Source organism: Schistocerca serialis, chromosome 6 (assembly GCF_023864345.2).
Source record: "Schistocerca serialis cubense isolate TAMUIC-IGC-003099 chromosome 6, iqSchSeri2.2, whole genome shotgun sequence".
NCBI lineage: Eukaryota > Metazoa > Arthropoda > Insecta > Orthoptera > Acrididae > Schistocerca > Schistocerca serialis.
In genome coordinates this window covers 287993013-288007287 of record NC_064643.1, presented here as the reverse complement: position 1 = coordinate 288007287, position 14275 = coordinate 287993013, and positions in this window count along the sequence as shown.

Sequence of the window (14275 nt, the reverse complement as noted above, 5' to 3'; positions counted from 1 at the left end):
ATAGCTCCCTATAGTAATGCAAAACAGCCCTTCTAAATACTGCATTCAATTAACTATTTAACAACTGAAAATTTTAGGGAAAGCTTGCACTAAAATTTAATCTTATGATATTCTATCAGCTTAATGTGCAACCAACACGCCATAGTAGTTTCATTGTTGAGACTCCTGGTTCCCAGCTGTGAGAGGCAGGCAAGGTCAGACATGTTCAGTACCGCCAACTGTTGCAATGGAGGTAACACAGGAGGAACACTATGCGATTTTGAAATCCTGGTTTCGTCTCAACAAATCTTCAGCTGAGACCTATCCAATGTTACAGGAGGCTTATGGAGAGTCTGTTCTTTCCCCAAAGGTGGCTTACGATGTTTAAAGAGTGGAGGCAATCAATTTCAAATGAAGGTGGACCCAGTGCTCCAGTTACTGCTCTTACAGAAGAAAACATCAAAACTGTGGCTGTCATTCAGTACCACCAACTGTTGCAATGGAGGTAACACAGGAGGAACACTATGCGACTTTGAAATTCTGGTTTCGTTTCAACAAATCTTCAGCTGAGACCTATCCAATGTTACAGGAGGCTTATGGAGAGTCTGTTCTTTCCCCAAAGGTGGCTTACGATGTTTAAAGAGTGGAGACAATCAATTTCAAATGAAGGTGGACCCGGTGCTCCAGTTACTGCTATTACAGAAGAAAACATCAAAACTGTGGCTGTCATTTTCAGATTCAGATTCTTTATTGGTCATTCAGCATTATTACATGCAATAGACTTCATCAGTTCACTTAACCTATTAATTTCACAAAATAAATTTTACATATTTAAGTTGATATAGGGCATTTCTAAAAATCCTTCTAATGAATAGAATGGATTAGTTAATAAGAAGTTATGAACATTTTCTTTAAATAATTTGTCAGGCTTGATTGACCCATTTTTAGACAATTTGTTATATACTTTAATTGCAATATACTTATGACTATTGTTAGTTTTAGCTAATCTATTTTGTGGCAACAGCAGAGAAGTACAGGTTCTTGTGTAGTAGTCATGCCTTTGATTTGTTACACTTAAATTAGGTAGTTCAGCAAGTATGTAGTTAACACTGTCAAGAATATATAAATTATTAACTGTTAAAATTCTATATTTAATGAACAATGGTTTACAATGTGTTCTATTATCTACCTTAGCCATTACTCTAATTGCTCTCTTTTGGATCACCATAATTTCATTTATTTTTCTGCTGTTTCCCCAGAGTATTAACCCATACCTTAAAACAGATTGAAAAAAGTCAAAGTATGCTGTCCTTACATACTCAAATGTCACACAACACATCAGTCTTTTCAACAAATATGTAACTCTTGACAACCTAACCACTATGTGATCAATCTGAGAGTTCCATGTTAGACTGTTGTCAAGTACGATACCTAAAAACTTTGCCTTTTGTTTTTCTATTTTTGTAGTCTTTGATAGACTGAACCACAAATTCTGGGTCTTTTCCTCATTTAATAGCAGACCATTGGCATTTAACCATGATGTTGCATTTTCTTTTGCCAATTTCATATCGCTTACAAGGTTATCAAGTACATGGTTTACAGATAGAAAAGTTGTGTCATCTGCTTACATATATGTCTTTACATCTATATTTCCTGGTAAGTCATTTATGCATACAAGGAAAAGAAGTGGTCCCAATTTAGATCGCCATGGCACTCCGTGTTGAACCTCGAGTATGTTTGACAGATGACTTCCTGAGCTCACTACCTGTTTTGTTTTATTGAGGTGTGATTTGATGAGTTTTAAACTTTTATCACATATTCCATAGTACTCAAGTTTAGAGAGCAAAAGTGAGTGGTCAACACAGTCAAAAGCTTTGCTCAGATCACAGAAGGTTACCTGTGTGTGCGCATGGTCCTCAAATGCTGCTAGAATGTCTCTGACCAAGAGCTCTATGGCATTTGAGAGAGGATCGACGAATTACCTTAAGACCACTTTCTGAAATACTGAACATTTCATTGGGTGCCACCCACATGTTGGTGACAGAAAAAATACACATGACAAATGTTTGTTCATGATAGTTTCCAAGACCGTTGATTCCCAAACAAAAGGACATTCACATGCAGGTCTGCACAGCGTTAAAGTTGATGTTAGAGGAAGATCCAGACTTTCTATCAAATCTGATCACTGCTGATGAAACTTGGCTACATCATTTTGATCCTGAGAGCAAACAGCAGAGCTCAGTGTGGAAATCTCCTTCATCACCAACCTTCAAAAAAGCAAAAAGTGGTTGCTTCTGGTGGGAAAGTTATAGTCACCTCGTTCTTTGATATTCATGGAATAGTTTATCAGCATGTTGCACCTACACAATCAGTAACTGGACAATACTACAGGGATGTCCTGAAAACACTGGAAGTCCATATCAGGCACAAAAGACCACATTTATGTGAAGCAGGATGGAAGCTGCACCACGATGATGGGCAGCCACATATTGCCAATGTTGTTGCTGAATATCTTGCAAAAATCAACATGAAGTGCATCCCTCACCCAGCCTATAGTCCAGATTTAGCCTCATGTGACTTTTTTCTATTTCCTAACGTGAAGGAACGCCTTCATAGGAGGTATTATCAATCATCAGAAGCAGTGGTGAAGGCTGCGGAAGTGATTTTGAAGGGCCACTCAAAAAAATCACATTCATGGGAGACTACTTAGAGAAGGACCATCAAAATTATGAAGATGAGTATAGTTATGTCGTAAAAAAAAAAAAAAAAAAAAAATATTTTATATATATATATATATATATATATATATATATATATTTTTCTTTATTGAACAGCCCTCGAATATGGAACTCCTCCTCTCTATAGTGTCTCTACCTGCATGTGCTGAAAGCTTATATACACCTACATTTACCATTTCCATACCTACAGTTATATGATGTTCAGACAGACATAGTAAATCTGTTCCTCCCTCAGTTTCTCAATCTTCTAATCAAACTAGAAGCTCATCTACTTAGTTTTTTAATTCCCTGATATTCTGATGCAGTATATTAACATTAATTTTCACTGTGCTTTTATGAGAATCTTGTGACATACCAACATTATTTTTCACTGTGCCACTGTGAGAATTTTGTGATATTTTAACAACTCTAGTGCCTGTGTGTCTGAGCTTTTCATTAACCTTAATTTCAATCAATGTTGGATGATTGGACACTGATCTTAGCCTAAAAAAGAGATGAGTTTCGGTGCCCCCCGCCCCCTAAAAGATTTTGCTATCCTCATGGATCAATTTAAAAATAAATGAATAGATGAGGAGGTCAAAGAATGGTTTGAGTTCAATAATATCCAAACCTTTCACGACAGAGGTTTGCACTTTTCCACTGTATTTCTTCACATTCAAGTCTGAGCTTTGTCAATCTCAACTTCTGTGCAACACTGTATTATCACTTAATAAATTATGGATTTCTTTAGGTCTGTACGATGCCCAAGTGATCTGGCTACAAAATTAAGACCAGGGCACAGCAAAACAATATTGTGTCTTAATGTCCTTGAAAATCGACTTCAGCAAGCCTCCATTGATCACCTAAAACCATTCTTGCCACAGTAATATTCCTTTTGAACAGCTGATCCTGCCTCATCTAAGTTAGAAGAAACAGAAAGGTCCTCATCACCATTGCCCTAAATAACAATTTTATCAAACTTATGATTAGTGAAACTGACATATTCCTGTGAACACATTCTGTACTAAGCTGAAGAAAACAGGTATGTAGTTCACAAGGTGTGTCAACAACAGATAAAGAAGGCGATAATGCAATTGACAATAAATCATTGTTGGGTTTATGAAAAGGAGAGAGGAAACATTGAGTTGCAGACAGGCATAAAAAAGACTGCTATACATTTGAGCTTTCAGCGAAAAGCCTTCTTATAAAGGACAACTCACACACATGATCATTGTCTCTGGCTGCAACTACACCTGGCGGAGAATGCAACCTGTGGGTGGTGGGAGTAAGGAGAAGGCCAGAGCAGGGAGGGGAAGGGTAGCAAGGTATGGGAGGAGTGCTGCTTGTGCAAACATGCAGAGACATTGTGGGGACAAGGTAGGGCTGTTACATGCAATCACGAGGTTTGTGGGCAGGAGGGGATGAGGAGAGAGGAAAAGGGGTGATGTAGAAGAGGGGAAAAAGACTAGTGTGTACATTGGTGGAACAGAAAGCTTTGTAGTGCTGGAGTGGCACCAGGGAAGGGGGAAGACAGGTAAAGGTGAGGCCAGGATGGGTTATGGGAATACGGGATGTATTGCAAGGAGAGTTCCCACCTGCGCAATTCAGGAAAGCTGATAACATTAGGAAGGTCCCAGATGGTGCAAGCTGCAAAGCAGCCATGCAAGTGAAGAACACTATGTTGGCCAGCATGTTCAGTAACCAAGTGGTCCAGCACTCTCTTGGACACAGTTTGTTGGTTGCTATTCATACGGAAGACACCCTGTTGGTTGTCATACTCATGTTGTTGTTGTTGTGGTCTTCAGTCCTGAGACTGGTTTGATGCAGCTCTCCATGCTACTCTATCCGGTGCAAGCTTCTTCATCTCCCAGTACCTACTGCAACCTACATCCTTCTGAATCTGCTTAGTGTATTCATCTCTTGGTCTCCCTCTACGATTTTTACACTCCACGCTGCCCTCCAATACTAAATTGGTGATCCCTTGATGCCTCAGAACATGTCCTACCAACTGATCCTATTCAATACTTCCTCATTAGTTATGTGATCTACCCATCCAATCTTCAGCATTCTTCTGTAGCACCACATTTCAAAAGCTTCTATTCTCTTCTTGTCCAAACTATTTATCGTCCATGTTTCACTTCCATACATGGCTACACTCCATACAAATACTTTCAGAAATGACTTCCTGACACTTAAATCTATACTCGATGTTAACAAATTTCTCTTCTTCAGAAACACTTTCCTTGCCATTACCAGTCTACATTTTATATCCTCTCTACTTCGACCATCATCAGTTATTTTGCTCCCCAAACAGCAAAACTCCTTTAATACTTTAAGTGTCTCATTTCCTAATCTAATTCCCTCAGCATCACCTGACTTAATTCGACTACATTCCATTATCCTCGTTTTGCTCTTGTTGATGTTCATCTTATATCCTCCTTTCAAGACACTATCCATTCTGTTCAACTGCTCTTCCAAGTCCTTTGCTGTCACTGACAGAATTACAGTGTCATCGGCGAACCTCAAACTTTTTATTTCTTCTCCATGGATTTTAATACCTACTTCAAATTTTTCTTTTGTTTCCTTCACTGCTTGCTCAATATACAGATTGAATAACATCGGGGAGAGACTACAACCCTGTCTCACTCCCTTCCCAATCACTGCTTCCCTTTCATGTCCCTCGACTCTTATAACTGCCATCTGGTTTCTGTACAAATTGTAAATAGCCCTTCTCTCCCTGTATTTTACCCCTGCCACCTTCAGAATTTGAAAGAGAGTATTCCAGTCAACATTGTCAAAAGCTTTCTCTAAGTCTACAAATGCTGGAAATGTAGGTTTGCCCTTCCTTAATCTAGCTTCTAAGATAAGTCGTAGGGTCAGTATTGCCTCACGTGTTCCAACATTTCTACGGAATCCAAACTGATCTTCCCTGAGGTTGGCTTCTACTAGTTTTTCCATTCGTCTGTAAAGAATTCGCGTTAGTATTTTGCAGCTGTGACTTATTAAACTGATAGTTTGGTAATTTTCACATTTGTCAACACTTGCTTTCTTTGGGATTGGAATTATTATATTCTTCTTGAAGTCTGACGGTATTTTGCCTGTTTCATACATCTTGCTCACCAGATAGTAGAGTTTTGTCAGGACTAGCTCTCCCATCATTAGTTCCAATGGAATGTTGTCTACTCCCGGGGCCTTGTTTCGACTCAGGTCTTTCAGTGCTCTGTCAAACTCTTCACGCAGTATCGTATCTCCCATTTCATCTTCATCTACATCCTCTTCCATTTCCATAATATTGTCCTCAAGTACATCGCCCTTGTATAGACCCTCTATATACTCCTTCCACCTTTCTGCTTTCCCTTCTTTGCATAGAACTGGGTTTCCATCTGAGCTCTTGATGTTCATACAAGTGGTTCTCTTATCTCCAAAGGTCTCTTTAATTTTCCTGTAAGCAGTATCTATCTTACCCCTAGTGAGGTAAGCCTCTACATCCTTACATTTGTCCTCTAGCCATCTCTGCTTAGCCATTTTGCACTTCCTGTCGATCTCATTTTGAAATATTTGTATTCCTTTTTGCCTGCTTCATTTACTGCATTTTTATATTTTCTCCTTTCATCAATTAAATTCAATATTTCTTCTGTTACCCAAGGATTTCTACTAGCCCTCGTCTTTTTACCTACTTGATCCTCTGCTGCCTTCACTACTTCATCCCTCAAAGCTACCCATTCTTCTTCTACCGTATTTCTTTCCCCCATTCCTGTCAATTGTTCCCTTGTGCTCTCCCTGAAACTCTGTACAACCTCTGCTTCTTTCAGTTTATCCAGGTCCCATCTCCTTAAATTCCCACCTTTTTGCAGTTTCTTCAGTTTTAATTTACAGGTCATAACCAATAGATTGTGGTCAGAGTCCACTTCTGACCCTGGAAAGGTCTTACAATTTAAAACCTGGTTCCTAAATCTCTGTCTTACCATTATATAATCTATCTGAAACCTGTCAGTATCTCCAGGCTTCTTCCATGTATACAGCCTTCTTTTATGATTCTTGAACCAAGTGTTAGCTATGATTAAGTTGTGCTCTGTGCAAAATTCTAACAGGTGGCTTCCTTTTTCATTTCTTAGCCCCAATCCATATTCAACTACTACATTTCCTTCTCTCCCTTTTCCTACTACCAAATTCCAGTCACCCATGACTATTAAATTTTCGTCTCCCTTCACTATCTGAAAAATTTATTTTATTTCATCATACATTTCTTCAATTTCTTCGTCATCTGCAGAGCTAGTTGGCATATAAACTTGTACTACTGTAGTAGGTGTGGGCTTCGTATCCATCTTGGCCGCAATAATGCGTTCACTATGCTGTTTGTAGTAGCTTACCCGCATTCCTATTTTCCTATTCATTATTAAACCTACTCCTGCATTACCCCTATTTGATTTTGTGTTTATAACCCTGTAGTCACCCGACCAGAAGTCTTGTTCCTCCTGCCACCGAACTTCACTAATTCCCACTATATCTAACTTTAACCTATCCATTTCCCTTTTTAAATTTTCTAACCTACCTGCCCGATTAAGTGATCTGACATTCCACGCTCCAATCCGTAGAACGCCAGTTTTCTTTCTCCTGATAACGACATCCTCTTGAGTAGTCCCCGCCCGGAGATCCGAATGGGGGACTATTTTACCTCCGGAATATTTTACCCAAGAGGACGCCATCATCATTTAATCATGCAGTAAAGCTGTATGCCCTCGGGAAAAATTACGGCCGTAGTTTCCCCTTGCTTTCAGCCGTTCGCAGTACCAGCACAGCAAGGCCGTTTTGGTTATTGTTACAAGGCCAGATCAGTCAATCGTCCAGACTGTTGCCCTTGCAACTACTGAAAAGGCTGCTGCCCCTCTTCAGGAACCACACGTTTGTCTGGCCTCTCAACAGATACCCCCCCGTTGTGGTTGCACCTATGGTACGGCCATCTGTATCGCTGAGGCACGCAAGCCTCCCCACCAACGGCAAGGTCCATGGTTCATGGGGGGAGGCATACTCACGTAAAAAGCAGGATAGCGTTTGCAGCTTAATTTGTAGATCAGATAACTGCTTTCACAGGTAGACATGCCTTTGATGGGATAGGTGATGCCTGTGACCTGACTGGAGTAGGTGGTGGTGAGAGGCTGTATGCAACAGGTCTTGCAATTAGGTCTATTGCAGGGATATAAGGCAAGGGGTTGGGAACAGGGATGGAGTAGAGATTGACAGAGATATTGCCTATTTTCGATGGGCATTGGAATACCATTGCAGGAGGGATGGAATGGATATTGGGTACGATATTCCTCATTTCAGGGCACAGAGAATGTGATTCAGTTGCTCCAGTCTTGGATGATACTGAGTCAAGAAGAGAGTACTCCTTTGTGGTTGGACAGTGGGAATGAGAGAGATGGTAGGTGACTGAAGAGACAGCATATGAGATCTACTTGTGTACAAGGTGGGAGGGCAATTTCAGTATATTTGGAGAGGGATTGCTTGTCACTACAGATGTGACAGCCATGGCCAGTATGGTAACGACTTCTTTGTATGGAAGTGGTGGCAGCTGTCAAAGTGGAGGTATTACTGGTGGCTGGTAGGTTTGATGTGGGCGGAGGTACTTATATAGCCATCTTTGTGGTGGAGATCAACATCGAGGAAGGTGGCTTGTTGGGTTAAGGATGACCAGGTGAAGTGAATGGAGGAGAGAATGTTGAGGTTCTGGAGGAATATGGAAAGGATATCCTGATCCTCACTCCAGATTACAAAGGTGTCATCAATGAATATGAGCAAGGTGAGTGGTTTGGGATTCTGGATGGTTAGCATGTAGGACGAATGTATTGGCACACGATGGAGTTGAGGGGAGGGGGGGAAGCACCCATAATTGTAGGGGCAGCATCTTTGACCACTAATCAAAATTTCCCGAGTCCCATGTTCGAACCTCACCCTCACCATTGTTTAAATTTTAAAATAAACTCATCTCCAATGGCGGCCCAATGGCCTTTTCAAAGAGGGTGGAGGAGTGGACAGAGGTTATCTTGCCCTTGGGGTGGTAAACTGCCCCTAAAAGGTGGAAGAATCAGCAATGACCAACGGCATGAGGATGCAGAAGGCAATGGAAACCACTGCATTACAGACACATAATGTATATCCACAGCACATGTGGCTTGTAATTGAAAAAGTTTCATGATGATATCTCCCTTGGCAAAAGATTCTGGACTGGTCCCCTACACACATCTGCAGGAGGGGACTGCCATGACCAAGAGGGAAGTGACCACGAGAAACAGATTGGATAACCAATAAAAGGGTAGCATTCTATAAGTCAGGGCATGAAATGTCAGATGTTTGAACGTAGTAGGGAAGCTAGAAAATCTGAAAAGGAAATACTAAGGCTCAATCTAGATATAACGGAAATCAGTGAAATTAAATGGAAAGAAGACAAGAATTTTGGGTCAGAGAAGTGTAGGTTATTATCAACAACAACATATAATGGTATAACAGTATAGGATTCATTATGAATAGGAAGGTATGCCAAAGACAGAGTTAATTATTGTGAACAGTTTGGGGACAGTGTTGTTCTTATCAGCATCAACAGCAAACTAACACTGACAACAATCATTCAAGTACACATGCTGATATTGCAAGCAAGAGATAGAGAAAGTATATGAGGATACTGAAAGGGTGACTTAGTAATTCAGTAAATAAAGGGAACTGAAAGTCTAATAGTCATGGGAGACTAGAACACGATTGTAGGGGAAGGATTAGTAGGAAGAGTTTTGAGAGAATATGGGTTTATTAGTAGGAATGAGAGAGTAGAAAGGCTAATTGAGTTCTACAATAAATTTCAGCTAGTAACAGTGAATACTCTGTTCAAAAATCATATGTCCTTCAGAATGAGAGTCCAGTGTGCTAACAGCCATGCCACCTTGCTTGGTCATAGTGAAGAGGAAACCTATAAAATGGCACTCATGAACTCACTTCCACATCACTTGCATTGACCACACAATCACTCTACCTCACATGCCTTAAGACAATGGAGAAAGATTAAAGGTGCTATACCTGGGATTAAAACAGGAGCTAAAAAGGAAGGCACAGTGAAATGTGACTGGCTGACCACTTAGAAAAAAACATGAGTGAGCCAGGCACCTTGTTACCTCAACTGCTGAACATCAAGATCCATCACCTCTGAAGAAGATTCGAGAGAGGCTTCTGGGAGGTTGGCAGGATTGCATCGACATCGTGTGACTGTGTACTTTCCTCTACCCCCCCCCCCCCCCCCTTCCCCCATGGGTAATTCTTTGCCTTCGACTTTTATTTTTGTCTGAGGTGGCTTTGGAGCCACAACCACAGAAATGGTAGTGGCATTGCTGGACAATGGACCAGATTGCTGGACAGTGGACCAGACTAAATCTTTGGAGAAGCAGGGAGTTCCACAATGTCAGCAACCATGGCCTCTTCTGAAGTTCTTGGGAGAAGGACAGGCTTCAAAATGACTACAGCTGCACAAGAGCACTGTCAAACATAGGTACTAGTGCTGACTCTAGCAACCTCCACTTGTGTGGCACCATTGGCTATCTGTACATGTTATTTAAGAACTGAAGCAAAGGAGGTTCACAACACGGCTTTATACATCTTTGTGGTCTCACCATATGCGATGTGCTTCATAATTTTAAGCTCTTGTATCTTCCGTTTTTCAAGACAAATCCTGCATCTCAGATATACTTGGAGAAGGCTAGGAGATAACAGCACAATTCCAGTTGGATTACGTCGTGTCAGGCAGAGATTCCAAAATCAGATATTGGATTAAATGTGTACCCAATGTTCCGTTTTTCAAGATAAATCCTGCATCTCAGATATACTTGGAGAAGGCTGGGAGATAACAGCACAATTCCAGTTGGATTACATCATGTCAGGCAGATAGTCCAAAATCAGATATTGGATTAAAGGTGTACCCAGCAACAAATACGAACTCAGATCACAATTTAGTATGATGAAGAGTCGGCTGAAGAGACTAGTTAGGACAATGTGCAAAGAAGTGAGGTATGGCAGTACTAAGGAATGAAGAAGTATGCTTGAAGTTCTATTAGGCTATAGACACATTGATAATGATAAGTTCAGTATGCAGTTCAATTGGACAAGAATGGAATCTCTAAAAAGGACAATCACGTAGGTTGGAAAGAATAACATATGTAAAAGGAAAGTAAATGTGAAGAACATGGGTAGCAGAAGGAATACCTCAGTTGATCAACAAAAGAAAGAAGTGCAAACATTTACAGGGGAATTCAGGAATAAAGAAATACAAGCCACTTAGGAATGAAATAAACGGGAAGTGCAGAGAAGTTAAGGCGAAAACTCTTCATGAAAAATATTGTTAGAAGGACTGATGCAGCATACAGAAAAGTCAAAACAATTTCAGTGAAATTAAAAACAAGGGTGGTAACATTAAGAGAGCAATGGAAATTCCACTGTTAAATCCAGAGGAGAGAGCAAATAGGTGGAAAGAGTACACTGAAGCCCTCAAGGTCAAATAAGGCAGAAGTCACAGATAACATTCCAACAGAATTTCTAAAATCGCTGGGGAAGTGGCAATAAAATGAATATTCATGCTGGTGTGTAGAAGGTATGAGACTGGTGAAATACCATCAGATATTTGGAAAACATCATCCACACAATTTCGAAGATAGCAAGAAATGACAAGTGCACAAATTATCACACGATCAGCTTATCAGCTCATTACTCCAACCAGCTGACAAGAACAATACACAAAAGAACAGAAAAGAAAATTGAGGAACAGTTAGATTATGATCAGATTGGCTTTACAACAGGTAAAGGCACCAGAGAGGCAGTTCTGATATTGCAGCTGATAATGAAAGCAAGAGTGAAGAAAAATCAACACACATTCATACGATTTGGTGGGAGAAAGCATTCAACAATGTAAAATTTTCCAAGATGTTTGAAATTCTGAGAAAAATAGTGGTAAACTATAGGAAAAGATGTATAATATACAAAAGATGTACAACTAAGGGGGAACAATAAGACTGAAAGACCAAAACAAAGTGCTCAGATTAAAAAAGGTGTAAGACAGGGTACGTAGTCTTTTGCCCTTGTCTTTCACCTCTACCGTTCAATCTACACATCAAAGAAGCAATGACGAAAATAAAATAAGGTTCAAGAATGTTGTTAAAATTCCACATGGTAGTGGCTGGACAGTGGACAGTGGACCAGATTGCTGGACAGTTGATCAGACCTAATCTTTGGAGAGGCAGGGAGTTCCACAATGTCAGCAATGTGATAACATTTGTTGATGACATTACTATCCTGAGTGAAAGTGAAGAAGAATTACAAGATCTATTGAATAGAACGAACAGTCTAACAAGTACAGAATATGAATTGAGAGTACATTGAGGAATTATAAAAGTTATGAGAAGTAGCAGAAACAAGATGAATGAGAAACATAATATCGAAACTGGGGATCACCAAGCAGCCAAGTTTAACGCGTAGACACATTCAGAGTACCAGGTAGAAGGACTGGTGGCACACATAAACACGTTCGAGCACACAGGGATGGGTACAAAGGTGCACACGTTAACACGTCCAGAGTAGACACATTCAGAGTACCACGTAGAAGGACTGGTGGGGCATGTAAACACGTTCAGAGCACGCAGGGACAAGTACAAAGGCATGCACGTTAACATGTCCAGAGCAGTTAAAGGGTTAAGGAACTCTGGGCAGCACAACAACCCATGATGGATGAAACAAGGAGGACATAAAAAAGCACTAGTAAATAGGGCTTTCCTGGCCAAGACAAGTCTACTAGTATCAAACATAGGTCTTAATGTGAGGAAGGAATTTCTAAGAATGTACATTTAGTGCACTGTGATGATACATGGACTAAGGGAAAACTGGACCAGAAGATAATTGAAGCAACTGAGATGTTGTGCTATAGAAGAATGTAAAAATTAGGTGGACTGATAAGATACGGAATGATTATGTTCTCTGCAGAATCAGCATGGAAAGGATTACCACACAGGACCCAAGCAACTGAATCACATTCACTGTCAGGGTTTCAACTGTCTCTCACCATACCATGAAGTGAGGAATATTCTATCCATTATCCTTCCCATCCCTCCCATTGGGATATTCTGCCACACACCAAACCCACAATATTCATGTCTATCCCTACTCCACACCCCCTCCCAACCCCTTGCCTCATATCAATGCAATAGACCTGGTTACAAGACCTGTCCCATACAACCTCCCACCACCACAAGCACCTACTCCAGTCAGGTCACAGGCATCACCTATCCCATCAAAGGTAGGGCTACCTGTGAAAGCAGTCATCTGATCTACATACTCAGCTGCAACCACCATGCTGCTTTTTATGTGGACACGACAACCAACAACCTGTCAGTTAACATGAATGGCCACCGACAAACTGTGACAAAGAGATAGCTAGACCACCCAGTTGTTGAACGTGCTGCCCAATACAATGTTCTCCACTTCAAAGACTGCTTCAGAGCCTATCCCATTTGGATCCTTCCTATCAATACTAGCTTTTATGAATTGTATAGGTGGGTACTTTCCCTGTGATATATCATATGTTCCCATAACCCCTTTGCTAGTCCCTCTCTTACACCTATGGATCTCCTTCTGAGTTGCCACTCCAGCACTACATAGCCTTCTACTTCACCAACATGCCCACTGGTCTTTTCCCCCTCCTCTACTACTTCCTTTCTCCGCTCCCCTTCCTTCCCCCCCCCCCCTCCCCCTCAAACCTCCAGACTGTGCCTAGCAGCCTTACCCTGTCCCCACCATGTCCTACCACAAGCAGCAATACATCTCCCCCATCCCCACCCTGCTATCCTTCACCATCCCCATCCCCATCCCAGCCTCTACCTTACCCCCAACCCCCACAGATTGCTTCTACCATGAGGTACAGTCACTGCATGCAGTCCAGCCTCAGTGGCCAGAGACAGTGGTCATCTGTGTGTGAGTTGTGCTAGTGAGAATGTGTGTGTTTTCTAGTTTAGAAGAAAGCCTTTTGACCAAAAGCTCAAATGTAGAGCAGTCTTTTTGTTTTGCCTGTCCGCACCTCAGTGTTTCCTGTGCATGGTGAGTAGCAATCTATCCTTTTCATAATACTGTCATTATTCCATCCTGGGTTTTCCATTGTTTGCCACTGTTGGGTTTGCAATTTAAAGAGGGCGGGGGGGGAGTTGCAGAAGCATCTTGCCAGAATTGACCTTGGAGAGTGGGTTCAAAAATTGTCACATGGTTTGAGAGACCACACCTCAAGATCAGAAAAATCTGTGTCAATATGTTCAAAGCATTCAAAGGGGCTGGTCAGCAACTGCTGTACAGAGTTTCAAGTATGTAAAGAAAATCTACAAGGGCATGCTGAAAAGTAATACTTTTAAATTTTTATGGGAAAACTTTTAAATCATTTTAATTAAAACAAATGTTATTAACAATCTACATCTTTATTCTTCATGTCTATATATTTGCAGCCCTCTGCTGTTAGAGTGCTGTGAATTGTAGTGTGTAACACAGTTGTGTGTAACGTAACTATGTCG